This window comes from Atractosteus spatula, chromosome 24 (genome assembly GCF_055471065.1).
Source record: "Atractosteus spatula isolate fAtrSpa1 chromosome 24, fAtrSpa1.hap1, whole genome shotgun sequence".
NCBI lineage: Eukaryota > Metazoa > Chordata > Actinopteri > Semionotiformes > Lepisosteidae > Atractosteus > Atractosteus spatula.
In genome coordinates, this window is record NC_142729.1 from 5,965,583 (window position 1) to 5,980,856 (window position 15,274).

Sequence of the window (15,274 nt, forward strand, 5' to 3'; positions counted from 1 at the left end):
GAGTGGAGGAATCAGCCTTGGTTTTCAGCATAATCCACAGTACTTTAGCATTGGCTGGTAAACCAAGAATGACAGTAATGACTTCTACAGCTGTGAGCCATAGCATAGCAGGAAATCTGTGAAGGTCTGTAGATTCGCAGTGTGTGTCTGTCACATTGAGTGTGCTGGAGTTGAGGACTGTAGTAATATTGGTGTGGAAAACACCCATCATGAAATGAGGAATCAGGTTATGGTGGTCAGGTGTTCCTGGCTGAAAAATAAAAATAAATGTTTTAATATTGTAAGAGAATAAGGATCACAGACACAGAGATCACAGAATACAGAAATTCAAAATAGCAGAAGAGATGTTACAAACATGAGTTCAGTATTTGTATACCAACCTTTTCTATTAGTAGTTTAAAAGTGAAGGATCTGTAATTGTTAATTTAAAGTAGTGGCTTTGGGAGTTCCAGACTACCACAACCAATGGTGTCTCCTGCTTTCCTGATCCTGAATTGAATTTAAACTCTTGTTCAGGGTCCTTGTTGTATTTATCATCCTGAGGAAGTCTCCTAGATTGACTTGGTCAATGCTTTTGGGAATTTTCAATACCTAAGTCAAATCCTTGCATCATCAAATGTGCTACAAATCCTTAGTTCCCTTTAATCTGTTTGAGTGTGATATTCCCCTCTGACATTGCTCTCCTTGCACTACCTGCAGAGCAGAAATATTTTCATGTAGTGTGATAATGCAAACTGAATACAATAAAATGAAATATCACAAGATTAGATTTTGCACAGCAGTTACATAAGTGTTTCTTTGTTTAGATAGTTGACTCGATGCACAAGTGATTCTTGTAGCTTAATGTTTCCATCACATTTTAAAATTTACTGCATTGACTAACTGCAGAAGCCAAGCACAAATACGTTGCTGTATTGCTATGTAAGCAATACAGCAAAAAGGCCCAATAACTCTTTTTGTTCTTTTTTTCAAAACAAGTTCTGGCATTTAAAGCAACACCCAGACAATACATAATATACCCAGACAAGCAGAAAAAAAACCCAAGTGTAGTTTGAGATGTACAATGTTTAAATTAGCACCATTAAATGAATCTTCTAATGGATTTTGCATTAGGCCACAGCTATGACACTGAGATTAAGTTGACATTGACATTGAACAATGCAAATGCAGACGTACTGTCTTGCTTGTCATTAGTGCTGTAGACAGTGATCCACTGTAGTTGAATGTTAATGCATATTCAGTATAGCAGCTACAACCAGGGCACCAGGGGGAGTGGACTTTTTGATTTTCTCGCCAACTATGTCTCAATATATCTGGACCCAAGTCTAAATTTCTATACAAATTGTTGGAAGGCTAGTTAAGAGCAAGTCTAATTGGAATCCTTTTCTTTTTGAGAAGCCATCTTCTGTCTAAAGGCTTAAGCAGAATTTCTCTCTCCTGCTTTGGCCCAAAGCCAGGACACCCCTTAGAACTAAATTCAAACTAGAAAGATCTATGACAAATATAGTGTCAGTTCTATCTCCCCACATGACTTTCAGCCTTCATCGTAACCTCCTGGCCAGTGTATCATTTGGATAAATATAAATCAAATGTTCATATTATATACTGTACTGAAGTGGGACATGTACACATCTCACTTATCCAGCATCACAATATCACCACTTAAGCATTGTGAGACGTGTTGCTGGGGTCTGTTAATTTAGCCTTCAACAAAAGTTATGCTAAGATGCTATAAAGCTGACTTGCTTTAGCAGCCCCAGTGACTTAATGCTACATAATAAAAGACAGGAACAACACCCACAAACAGGATAAAGCAGATCAATGTCTGCTGCATATCAAAGGACAGAACCTAGAGCAAAACAGAGCAGGACAAGAAGTAATAACATATCAAAGAACCGGACAAGCACTCAGATTTGGAAGCAAACTTCTTTCTGACTGTATATAATAGCTGGGAAACCCTTGCAGTTTGTCTGTTCTGTGCACATTGATGTCATTATTGAGCTCAATAAAAACAACTTGCTCCTCTGATGAACAATTTCCCACAACATGTACATGTTCAATTCCTGGTGTGCATCTGCATAGAGTTTTTTCACATGGATGTTTTCTGGTTACTCTTGTTTTCTCCTAACCTATCAAAGACACTTGACTTCCAGGAAAACTGGGACACAGGTATGAAGGTGTGCTTCTTTGTGTCTGTGTGTGCACTGCAATGGTATAGCACCCTATCCAGGGTTTATCCTGCCATTCACTTGTTGCTTGCTTGGATAGGGATAAGATTGGGATTGAACCCAAGGTCCTAGTGCCGCAAGACAGCAATGCAAACCACTGCACCCCAAGACCTTATCTTACTAGAACAAAAATATTACATTAAATATTTTATTAAAATATAAACTACAGCCATAAGATCTATGTTTAAAAAAGCAATTTATTTCTTCTTCTGTTTTATGTATTTATTCAGTCATTCACCCACTCCTGGGAAGTTCCATTTCTGACAAGTTTTACAGCTCCCGGTAATAGCGGAATTATATTATACATTATTATATTTAATATTGTCAGAAATGCAAATGATTATAGTGCATACTGTACTTAAAAAATTAAATACATCCTGTTTAAATCATCATCATCATTTACCACTTTCTAACATCCTATTTATGTATTATTATATTTAACTCATGGTTCCATCAGCTATCAATATATAATTTATATTTTTACACACTAATATACTGCAGATAATTTACTGACATCAAAATTACAATAAAATTACAGTGCCCCAGTCTAAACCTGCAGCCTTCCAGTACAATTTCTCAAATTGTTTTTAATGACCGAACAAAACTAATCGATTTATTTAATAGATCCCTTTATGCAAGGGAATATACAGTACATAAAATGGTCATATCATTTGTATGATGAACATACAATCATGAGTGTGATTGCAAAATTATTTTCTAGTTCGAAAAGTTTGAAAAATCTGCAATTGTTTTCCTGTTAAGATTGAGAGTCTGAAGGAAATACAGCAAATGGTCCAAAATAAGTAAGCATATTTGTGCATTAGAGCTCGCTTCTGTAAATACTATACCATACAACAAGAGGCTGAGACATTGTTGCAGGATGGCTGACTTTACGAACCTTATGGTATGTGAGTAGCCTTATAAAAAGGCACATTGTTAAAATAACTTTGAAATAAAACTAAATATATATTCAAGGCATTCTACTTATGATGCTCAAAATTAAAAAAAAACTCTTGCACAGCAGTTCTCTTCATTTGGAATTATCTGTGTAGCAAACAGCACTATATCTTGCATCTGAGCGGAGCAATGCATTAAACTTTTAAAACTAGAGCCTGGATAATCAATGTTGGTACTACAGATTTGTGTAATGAATGCTTCATCAAAGTTACAGTACTTTGGCTTTAAAAAGAACATGGCCTTAAGTGTCCTTCTCAGTTTTATTTTAACATTTTAAGAACATAATGGAAATGTTCTGCAATTGTGAGATATTGCTAAGACATTGAGTAGAATAATGAAGAAATTAAACTCTTTCTTACCACTGTGAGTACTTCTGCCTGGGGAATGTTCCTGGAGCAGTGTGTGGATGGACTTACAAGTCTCTGCTATCTTGCCTCATTGGGCAGTAATAATGAGCCCCAGAAGTAGGAGTCTTTCTCCACCCTGTTTCAGAGGTGACAGCCAATCACGCTTGAAACCTGCAAAAATAGTAAGGTAACCCAGATTTCTACTATCCAAAGACTGAATAAGAGTAAGAATATGAAAAATATACTTTATGTCATATAGCAACCTCAAAGAACTATACAGTAAAAAAACATTTACAAAAATCTTGAAGGAGACACAAATGGCACAATTTAAACAAGGGTTTAGAGGGCTGTAGAAGAATCAAGGAGCAAACATAGCTACTGATAAAAGTCCTTCTGAACGAGAAGGTTTTGAATCTGGATCTGATAGTGCTAATGGTAAGTAACTCTCTGATTTCCTTGGGGATAGAATTCCAAAGCTTTGGGGCATAGCGAGAGAAGGTCCCCTCACCCGTAGAGTGTAAGTGATCTTGAGGGACAAATAAGAGTCAGATGAAAAAGTATTGTGAGGTTGGGAGTAGGAAGATAGAAAGTCAGACAGGTACTGAGGTTCCAAGCCATGCAGATCCCTATAGATGAGCAAGAGGATATTGATGTTGACTCAGAACCTGATAGAAGCCAAACTAAAACCCCAAGAGAAACAAATACAATACAGGATCCCCTACTATTTGGCATTTACATGTTTCCACTTGGTCAAGATAACACACGATCTGAATGATCATTTTTATGCTGATGATACTCAAATCTATGTCTATACTAAAATAAATGGCCAAAAAGAAAACACCCATGTCAGATGAACAATGGAATTACCCAGCACTAAATCTTCTCTCTCTAAGTTACAGATTCCCAAAAGACAACCAATTATTCTCCCCTAACAATTGTAATGTCAATTGGGTCAGTGTATTTGAGGATTGCTATTAATCATGATGCCTCTGCAATTTTTAGAATCTTTCCTCCTACCCGACCCAGTATCATCACACCAGCCTCTGCTTCTTCACAGGCTGCTACAACACCGAGCCACTCTTAGGGCTGCAGGGCTGAAAACTCTTGAGCTACTTTGATTTTACTGCAAGCCTTTAAACTTTTCACAACTTGCGGGGCTGCTGCACCATCAAACTGCTGACGTATGATTAGAGCCACATGACTGAAGGTTCCAGCTATAAAACAAGCCTTTGGTGCTGAAGACAAGCACCATTGCCGTCATGGATGTCAGAAGGGACGAACCAGGTTGCCTCACATCTGCTGCCTGAGGGCATTGGTTTCTATATGACTCCTGAACTGCTGAGCCCGGGCTAATCCCCCGTTCTACCGCTACGCATAGGGTCTAAGCGATGTCCCTGCTTTGGTTCACCCCACACGGCACATACATTGCATCACTATGCTCTCTTAATAATAATGGTCTCCAGGACCATTCTAAATTGCTTGACCACCAAAGCAATAAACAACCTGATTGTAAAGGGCAAAAATACAGTTTACAGTTTAGAATGTAGCTCTTCACCAAATCATGTGCTGTAGATTAAATCAATCTCTCTGGTGTGAGTGTGTGTGTCTGTGTTTGCCCTTCCATGTACTGGCCTCCTTTCCAGAGTTTATCCTGCCGTGTGCCCATAGGCGTTAATAACTAATAATTAATTAATTCAAATGACCACAGACACCTTTGCCACAACACTATGAACAAGCAGGGAACATTCCCTGCTCTCCCACTATGGCAAAACTATGAAATAGTGCATTTAAAATTGAGAAGAAGAGTTACTCTGTTATACAACATATTGTGGGAACAAGCATCTCAACCACATTGCTGAAGAACGTGTTTTGGATTTTTAAAATAATTGGTTTCTGATTAAATTCTCACATATTGTACATCTACTGCTAGCAAAGAAACTAAATAGAAGGGCTGAACGACCTCTTCCTATAATATTTTTTAAAAGGTCAGACCAATACTTCAGTGGTCTTTTCATTTTTTACTAAGGTGTTAACCATTAATAAGCCACATTTTAAGCAATATCGGTACCTATCCAAAGCAATTGTTCTACCTTGTTTTTTCCTGTGTGTATATATTCATGGAGTAGAATTATAATTAAAAAGAAAAGGAGAGTGACATAATTCTTTACTTTACTGTTGAAACCACTGAAAAGTGCCTCAATTAGAAGATCGAGAGATATCACTTAACATGTGTACACTGTTAATTTGTTCAATTCAAATTTGCTGTCAGTTGAACCAATGAACAACACAAATTTTCAGAAATAGCTGCCATTAAACACCTGTGTAATGGTCTCATTTTTCCTCTTTGGTTTGTGGTCTCCTCTTTCCTACACTACAGCATAACAAAAGCATGTAAGTAGGAGCATTTTCTAGGATGCCTGTCAAAATAATGGACTCACAGGTGCAATTCAAATTTACTCTGAGCTTAGAACCTTTGATGTATTAGACTAAAGCAATTGAGAAAGCTTAGATTGGACTACATGATGATATGTCTACAGTACAGTATCTTAACTATTCTTATGTATTTGGATCCCTTTTTCATTCTACCCTGCTACCTACAGCACTAATGGATTGATACTACTAATCAGTTGGTCAAGATTTTTTTTTTTGCTGAACAAATTGTTTTGCGTTTTTTAACTTAACTTCTGTTTTTAATAAAGAATTCACATCATCTAACAGACTATGTATCCCTGTCTTGCATAATGTCCTCAGAAGAAGAATTAAGTCATGAAAGTCTAAGCCTCTGAGACTGTGTCCTGGACTTTCCCAAAGTCTCTCTCCCCCATGTGTTTGAATAAAGAACAGTTTATCCTCTAAACCCTTTGTGAGGTTCTTCAGCAAGATTCTCTAACCATGATGGAAACTGTTTGAAAAAAAACAGACAATATCATGATTAAAACCTTAGAAAGGATTCCAAAGTCCTGAGCTGAGAGTAGGACAAATAACTCTGGGATCTCTTCAAGCAGTTGCAATACACTTTTGCCATGACACACCGTGTCATAAGACAAGCCACCCTGTTCTGACATGACACTACAAAATGTGGACACGTTCCCAAAAACATCTTATTAATAGGTATTGATAACCTATCAAACACAAAATGCAGCTCATGGGCAGCATGTCACCCTAAAATGTGATCTGTCATCATATCTGGGGTCCCTTTTGGAGAAGTCAGCACAGTCTGCTGTCTAGTTGTCTAGTTGTTCATCCCACTGTCTATCACAGGAAGGACAGAACAGGAAAATTCTTCTTTAATACTCCACATGTCTCATTTTCAATATTCTCAGTCCCTTTTATACGGAGTCACAGCACTGACCTTTGCCATTTTTTGGACAAAACAGGGTTCCTGTATTAAATGTGGATATGGATAGTCTGTTCAACTACAGCTATTTTGCCTTTCACAAGCAACCTCCCTACTTCCCTAGTAAACTTTTTTTTTTACTTTTTCCTTAACTTGAACTTAATTTAAATTTCCTTTCCTTACATATTCTTCTCTTTTTCTGCCTGTCACAAATTATTTACAATCCTTATGTCTCCCTATACTCTGTCTCATCCTTCCTGCGACTTGTGATTGGTAACCTGTGCATAATTCTTTTGCACTTTCTTTTGATTGTGCTGTTTCTCTGAACCAGCTATCTGGGATCACCAAATAACCTGCAAAGCATCTGCAAAGATGATGATAGGAAGAGACTAGTGTAAGAAAGACAGAGAGTGCAGTGCAGCTCAGTCAGACAGGTAGAATATTCCAGTATTATGTTTTTAAGGATCCAGTGACTCAGTATGGAAGCTATTTAGTAATGATTAAAGTGAAGTTGTAATATTGGGTGCAAATTAATAGTCAATTTAAGGATTGATCAAAAAATCTATTCACACTTTGTGTCAAGTACACATGAGTTTGTAAAAAAAGACATTCTGCATTCTAAAGCATAAGAACATTAGAAAGAATAAAAATGAGATCAGACCTCTCTGCTCATTCTGTAATTTGGTAGCTAAGTGAAGTTCAAATGGAGTCCAGAACTGGACCTGAACTACTTGGCTTTAACTTCTGTTTTAGATAACAATAACTCTGTGTAATGAAGCATTCCTTTTCCTTCATCCTTAATAATTTCCTTCTTTTAGTACAGAGTGTGAAAAAATTCCAAAACCAAAACTTGTTTTTTGAGAGTCTTAGAACCCTAGCTTTAAGATCCTATACAGTATAGAATAAAGTCTTTTTTTCCAGAATTAAAATGATTTTAGCCCTTACATTTTTCTTTTTTTAGGACTATTTTCCTAGTTCTGTGAGCATCAGTGTTTAATCATTGCACAAGATATGGTATGATGGATTGTTGAATTTCGCTATTCCACCTACACACATTTAATCATCAATAATATTTATTTTTATTTGGAGGTAATTTTAGCTAGATGGGAGTCAGAAGCAGAGAAATTCAAATTCTGAAAAAAATTGACAAATCTAGTGTTTTTAAAGCTGTGAATTTAAGATTTTATCAGAATTAAGATTTGTTTTGCTTAAACTATGTTGGAGGTTCTACAAAAATGTGTAAAATTAATTACCTCATAATAATGTATTAATAATGATTCATTAAATAACCCATAAATAAAACCATCTGTGGAACTGATATTATGTTGACAACTGGTGTTAGGTGTTAGTCATAATGTAGACCATATTTTAACATACAGTATGCTCCATCAAAACCTCTTGTAAAAACCTATTGCAAAATACTTCAGTTATTTCTTCTCTAGTATGCATGCACACACATGATACAAGCATATTTAAAATAGATTATTTATCTTGTTGTACTCTCCAGATATTTAAAGTTTACTTCAGCATTGTTTTTATTAAGGATAATATTTACATGAAATACAGGATTTTTAGCTTTCATTGAGTCATTTCAGCACAAACAAATGTGTCATTGGATTGCCCTGTTCTGAATGTGTATCTTAAAAAAACACACATGGGCTCCCAAGTTTTTTAATAACTACTTCTCCATCACTTTTACAAAGCATGATTTTTTATAGCAGGCTTGCAAAAAAATACACATTAATTTGAATACGAGTTCTTTAATGATCTACAGTATTACCATCAGAAAAAAAAATCTGAATTATCTTAACAAAACACCAGACGTTGTACACAATACTTTTACTTGAAGTTTTGAAGGGTCATTTTTTGTTCTACAAGTTCCACTAAGAAATGGTCATTTTTTTTACCTTCAGCTGATGGAATTGATGAGAGTCATTTTTATTTTTTTTTGATTGGAAACTATTTTCAGCTACAAATTTGCTGAGCTATAAGATGTAACACAGTTCTTACAGTATCTGATTTGAATTCATAAGTCATATTTTGTAATCCAGCTGGAAAACTGTATGATATTAATCTATGAATTGACTTAATTACTCTGCTCTCCTGCACACTAATAGCTGATGTGTGGGGAGGGGAGTCCCCATTACCTGTAAAGCGCTTTGAGTGGAGTATCCAAAAAAGCACTATATAAGTGTAAGCAATTATCATTATTATATGTATATAACCCAGGTTTTCTGTAAGTATAGTGTAACTAACAAGATCTGCAGGCTGCTGAGTATGAGAAATTTCCTAAATGGAGGCCAAGTGCTAAGATGTCTTCTTCCCTCTTCCAGAATGCTGTACAAATTGCAGACTAACTGAGATTGGGCAGTGGAAAGAGTTTTGGCGCTGGTCCATGTACCACATCTGAAACAATTGTAAGGAAGTGTTAGGCACAGGGAGATGTGTACAGGCATGGAGCATTAATGCTGAAAGGCATGGGCGCATGGATGCAAACACTGGGTGCCTGGGTCCTTTTAGTAGACCTGTAAGCAGAAGAAATTATATAAGAAGAAGAAAATGAAGAAGAGCGCACACATGTTAACAACAAAGCAAAAGGGAGAACTTCCACAGAAAAAGAAATTCCAGCAGAAACAGATTCTAGCAGAAATGTGTTTGTGTGCTTAGAGACCAAAGGCAAATAAGTGGAGGGCAAAGACCTACAGTATTAAAATGAGGTCACAAATGTTTGTGTCAGTAAAAAAGGAACAAGAAATGAAGGAAGGCAGCAAACAATTCATTGATTATTTTGCTGCAGAAAAAAAAAACAAATCAAAGAGGAGCAGTGTACTCATACAGGAAATAAAATCTCCCTTTGTGGGTTGTGTTGCTTCAGAAAGTGGGAGCCAAGAATATAACAACTGGATAGCGGAAATCAAATATGTTCTCTCTAATATAACACATTATATGGTTTCATAGTATTTTGTATTTCTGAGTTAAAATTGAATAAATCCAGTGTTGTGTTTTTTTATCTTTTAGACCACACTCTATATACAAAAATATAACAGTTTTTAGTAAAAGAGTAAAATTTGTATCAGGGATATTGACTTAATTCGTTTGAACGTCTATATAAAAAGGTATATGTAATGAAGCGTAGTACTGGACCCTATGCAGATGGTATAATCCGGAAGAGACTGGAGACGGGCAACAAGGAAACACAGCAGGAACAGGACAGGATGACTGACAGGGGGGCGTGACGGCAGTGTTCCGGTGCTTGGGGGGCGTGGCACAGGCGAACAAGTCCAAAACAATCCGGAAGGGGAAACCAGGAAGCAGTCCATAGCCGGGAGATCCATCCGAACAAAGAGAGGAACGGGGACATGGAATCAGGAACTATGAAGTAAAAACATAACGGAACCGGGTGCTCTGAGCCCCAGACCCAGATGGTCAGGATGCCGGGGAATAAGCCCTGCCCTCTGGCTACCCATGAGGCCTGGGGAATAGGCAACAGGCCTTGTGGAGTCCATCTTCCAGTGCTGAGCGCAGAGCTTTGGAGGCCTGGGGTTTATATACAGTAATACACACGGAACAAGGGGCAGGTGAACGTAATAATGAAACTAAAATACAAAAAGGGCCGGAGCACCCTCTAGAGGAGGGATGACGATCGTGACAGTATGTATCATCGACTATTTTTTTATTTACTGATTTTGTTTTGCATCACCAAGCATAGTTGTGCATAGTTGTACAGTAGTACTGTGAGACAACTTTTAATTGCTAAAATTGATCAACTTGCTAATTGATCAAAAGCATCATTTTATAGCCTTGGTTTCAGAGATACTGTATACTTATAGTGTTTTGCCTTTGCTAGGACCAATCTTCTAACTTCTCTCCTAGTTTCGCAGGATTGACAGAGATTCCTTATGTTAAGGTAACCCTGAAGAATGTCCTGAAAAATGTGGAGAACCCTGGAGAAAACTATTCTAATCCAGTTGTTTAACAGCTTACACCTGTAAATTACATTTCTGTGAAAAATCTTTTCAGTTGAGACCTTGGCACCATATAACTCCTATATAATTTAGGTTTTTTTTTTCACTGGAGTTTGTGTCACAGGGAAGAGAACAGAAGCATGGGGACTGTATTGACTTTATGTTTACATGTGGCAAGTGCTGGATTGGTGTTTGGTCTTACTTTTTTGTTCTTTGAGCTTCACTCAATCAAAGGTCTTCCTAGAGCAAACAGTGACTCTGACAGACACCAATCAATAAAGGTTTACCAACACACTGTTGCATAGTCAAACAATATTCTGTCAATTCCAATACAGTTCAGGGACGACATGTGGGACTGGAGGGTCTGAAACCAGGAGGGGGCTCTGCTACTGAGGAAGAATAAATGATACATTATTTTGCCTGGCAATCTGCATGCAGGCAGCTTGTTAATTAGCCTTCAGTCGTTAGTTCAGGTTAATCCCAGACATCAATCTGGCCCTTTGTTTCGTATTCTGGGCAGGGAGGGGCTTTATAAGCCTCACAGGGGGACTCAAGAGCAGAATTTGAGGAGAAGAATTTGGGGGGGCACTGGAAATGAGAGAGGACCCTGACACTGAGGGGGGCCCTACAGAGAGCAGCAGGGGAAAGCCCAGGTATCTTTTCCATCCCCAGGACAGCTTAGATTGGGGAGGATACCTAAGACCATTGAAGGACTTCACAGAGTTTCTTCTTTGCCTTACTGTAGGTGTGGTAAAATGGAGGCACACCAGGATCCTGGATAGGGACAGAGCTATTTCTTGTTTGTGGGACTTTCGGTTTGGGTTACTGGGGACCTTGAGGTTGATGGTTAATACGTTTTGCTTTGTGTGTTCCTTTTGGATTTTTTGTGTCATGTGTTCTATAGGTTGATTAGTCAGTGATAGATAATGTAACTGCTGGAGTTCTAAGGAGTGCAATTATGTAATATTACTGCCCATGTCTGTGAGTAAACTGTTGGCTCTAGGCGATACAAAGAGGAAAAAGGGTCTTAGCTCACTGGGATGCTAAATGACATAGTAAGCAGGACATAGTAAGTCCTGTGTTTTGGGGTCACTATTTATACTATCTGTGACTGATTTGAGACCTATTCTAGCAAATAAATACAGTATGTGCAAAGAGTTCTAAAAGAAGTCTTAAGATTAACTATTTATTTTGTTTTAGAAAAAAAGTACTCATACACATTTTCGTAAAATTGAAAACGTGCAAGACAAAAAATAATCTGTTTATCATTTTTAGAATTGCTAATACTTTTTAACAGAATGTATATAATTTTCCATTACAGGTGCAATAGGTACAGTATCTAATCTTCTTTGAATCGGGATTGCAACTTATCACTGATAAAGGGTATAAAATATTTTTCTTAACTGCCTTTATTACCTTAATCAAATTTTTAGTTTCCTTAGGCGTTAGTTTTGCTTCAACCAATCAATATTCATTTCCTGCTCTGAACAAACCTTTCAAAGGAACAACATTAGAAATAAATTAATATTTTACTGCAACTTAAGCTTTCAAAATCAACTTGTTGTGGGATGAGTTTTCAGCTTCAAATTTGCAAGGAAAATCACTGGTCTAATTATTAAGAGTAGGAAGTGGCATAAAGGGATTTCAGCTGATATTAGGACTGGATGGGGCTGAGAGTCCACTGGGATGAAACACATGAATGTATAGGATGCACTGTGTCAGAGGTAGTAGAGGTCAGGGTTTCTGAAACGGCTTGATTAGAGAGACCAAAGAGGAACCTGATTTCATGAGGAATGATGGCAGCCGAAAGCTTGGGAGAAATTAGAATTGTTTATTGGGATGTGGAGATTTGGCGTAACCCGCTTGGCTAAGGGCCAACCTCCCGGCCGTTGAACGGGGAGGATAGGACCCCCATGCGACCAATTGGGTAGCTGCAAAGGTGGAGGAGGGATTCAGAAAACGAACAAGGAAGAGGAGAGGGTGACGTTTGATATATATACAGTGGTGTGAAAAAGTGTTTGCCCCCTTCCTGATTTCTTATTTTTTTGCATGTTTGTCACACTGAAATGTTTCAGATCATCAAACAAATTGAAATATTAGACAAAGATAACACAAGTAAACACAAAATGCAGTTTTTAAAAGAAGGTTTTTATTATTAAGGGAAAAAAAATCCAAATCTACATGGCCCTGTGTGAAAAAGCGATTGCCCCCCCTGTTAAAACATAAATCAACTGTGGTTTATCACATCTTTGGAAAGCTGAGTTCAATTTCTCTAGCCACACCCAGGCCTGATTACTGCCACACCTGTTCTCAATCAAGAAATCACTTAAATAGAACCTGCCTGACAAAGTGAAGTAGATCCAAAAGTAGGACCAAAAGATCCTCAAAACCTAGACATCATGCTGCAATCCAAAGAAATTCAGGAACAAATGAGAAACAGAGTAATTGAGATTTATCAGTCTGGAAAGGTTATAAAGCCATTTCTAAAGCTTTGGGACTCCAGCGAACCACAGTGAGAGCCATTATCCAAAAATAGCGAAAACATGGAACAGTGGTGAACCTTCCCAGGAGTGGCCGGCTGACCAAAATTACCCCAAGAGCGCAGCGACGACTCATCCAAGAGCTCACAAAAACCCCCACAACAACATCCAAAGAACTACAGGCTTCACTTGCCTCAGTTAAGGTTAGTGTTCATGACTCCACCATAAGAAAGAGACTGGGCAAAAATGGCCTGCATTGCAGAGTTCCAAGACGAAAACCACTGCTGAGCAAAAAGAACATAAAGGCTCGTCTCAGTTTTGCCAAAAAACATCTTGATGATCCCCAAGACTTTTGGGGAAAATACTCTGTGGACTGACGAGACAAAAGTTGAACTTTTTGGAAGGTGTGTGTCCCATTACATCTAGCGTAAAAGTAACACAGCATTTCAGAAAAGGAACATCATACCAACAGTAAAATATGGTGGTGGTAGTCTGATGATCTGGGGCTGTTTTGCTGCTTCAGGACCTGGAAGACTTGCTGTGGTAAATGGAACCATGAATTCTGCTGTCTACCAAAAAATCCTGAAGGAGAATGTCCGGCCATCTGTTCGTGACCTCAAGCTGAAGCGCACTTGGGTTCTGCAGCAGGACAATGATCCAAAACATACCAGCAAGTCCACCTCTGAATGGCTTAAGAAAAACAAAATGAAGACTTAGGGGTGGCCTAGTCAAAGTCCTGACCTGAATCCGATTGAGATGTTGTGGCATGACCTTAAAAAAGCGGTTAAGGCTCGAAAACCCTCCAATGTGGCTGAATTACAGCAATTCTGCAAAGATGAGTGGGCCAAAATTCCTCCACAGCACTGTAAAAGACTCATTGCCAGTTATCGCAAACGCTTGATTGCAGTTGTTGCTGCTAAGGGTGGCCCAACCAGTTATTAGGTTTAGGGGGCAATCACTTTTTCACACAGGGCCATGTAGGTTTGGATTTTTTTTTCCCTTAATAATAAAAACCTTCATTTAAAAACTGCATTTTGTGTTTACTTGTGTTATCTTTGTCTAATATTTCAATTTGTTTGATGATCTGAAACATTTCAGTGTGACAAACATGCAAAAAAATAAGAAATCAGGAAGGGGGCAAACACTTTTTCACACCACTGTATATGGAGACCGGTTGCTTACGTCAGGATTAGTGGGAATTGCAGCAGCTGTGTCGAACGAGCTCGGCTGTTTTCATTCCTCCCAAACTTTCATTAAAAACTGCATTTCACGAGGAATGATGGCAGCCGAAAGCTTTGGAGAAATTAGAATTATTTATTGGGATGTGGAGATTTGGCGTAACCCGCTTGGCTGAGGGCTAACCTCCCGGCTGTTGGACGGGGAGGATAGGACCCCCACAAGAACCAAGCGGGACCCCCAGTCACCAGTGCAGAAAAAACAGAAACAAAACCAAATGATTATTAAACGAATTCAGCCGAGGAGAGAAAGTGCTTGCTTGAGGATACCGGGGTTAGTTTTAATGTATGCATGATAAGCCTCAGAGGACCAACGGCCAAGTCGCTTGATGAGATACCCAGGTATGCCTTGGCGAGCGGCTGAAGATGCGGTCCCTGATCTGAAGGAGTGCCCGGAGAATTGTTCGGGGGGGTATCCGGCGGTTAGAAGGACGTCGTGGAGGTGAGAGAGGAACCAGTTGCGGATCACAATACGGCCCTTCTCGTTTACGAACAGAGGGTCAGTAGGCAAAGCATCGAAGATGTGCGTAATGGGATAGAGGCTCGTATGGACTTATGTATGAGCAGAGTTTGAAATAATAGATGAGAGTGCCGGACCTGAGTTGGTCGGTTTTGCTTTTCTTGAGATAGAAGGTCAGTGTATCGGAAGATAAGATGGAGATGTCGGATAAGCAGGGTTGAGGAAAAAGGATCGAAGGATGTGGAAGCAGCAGTAATTTCGGAGC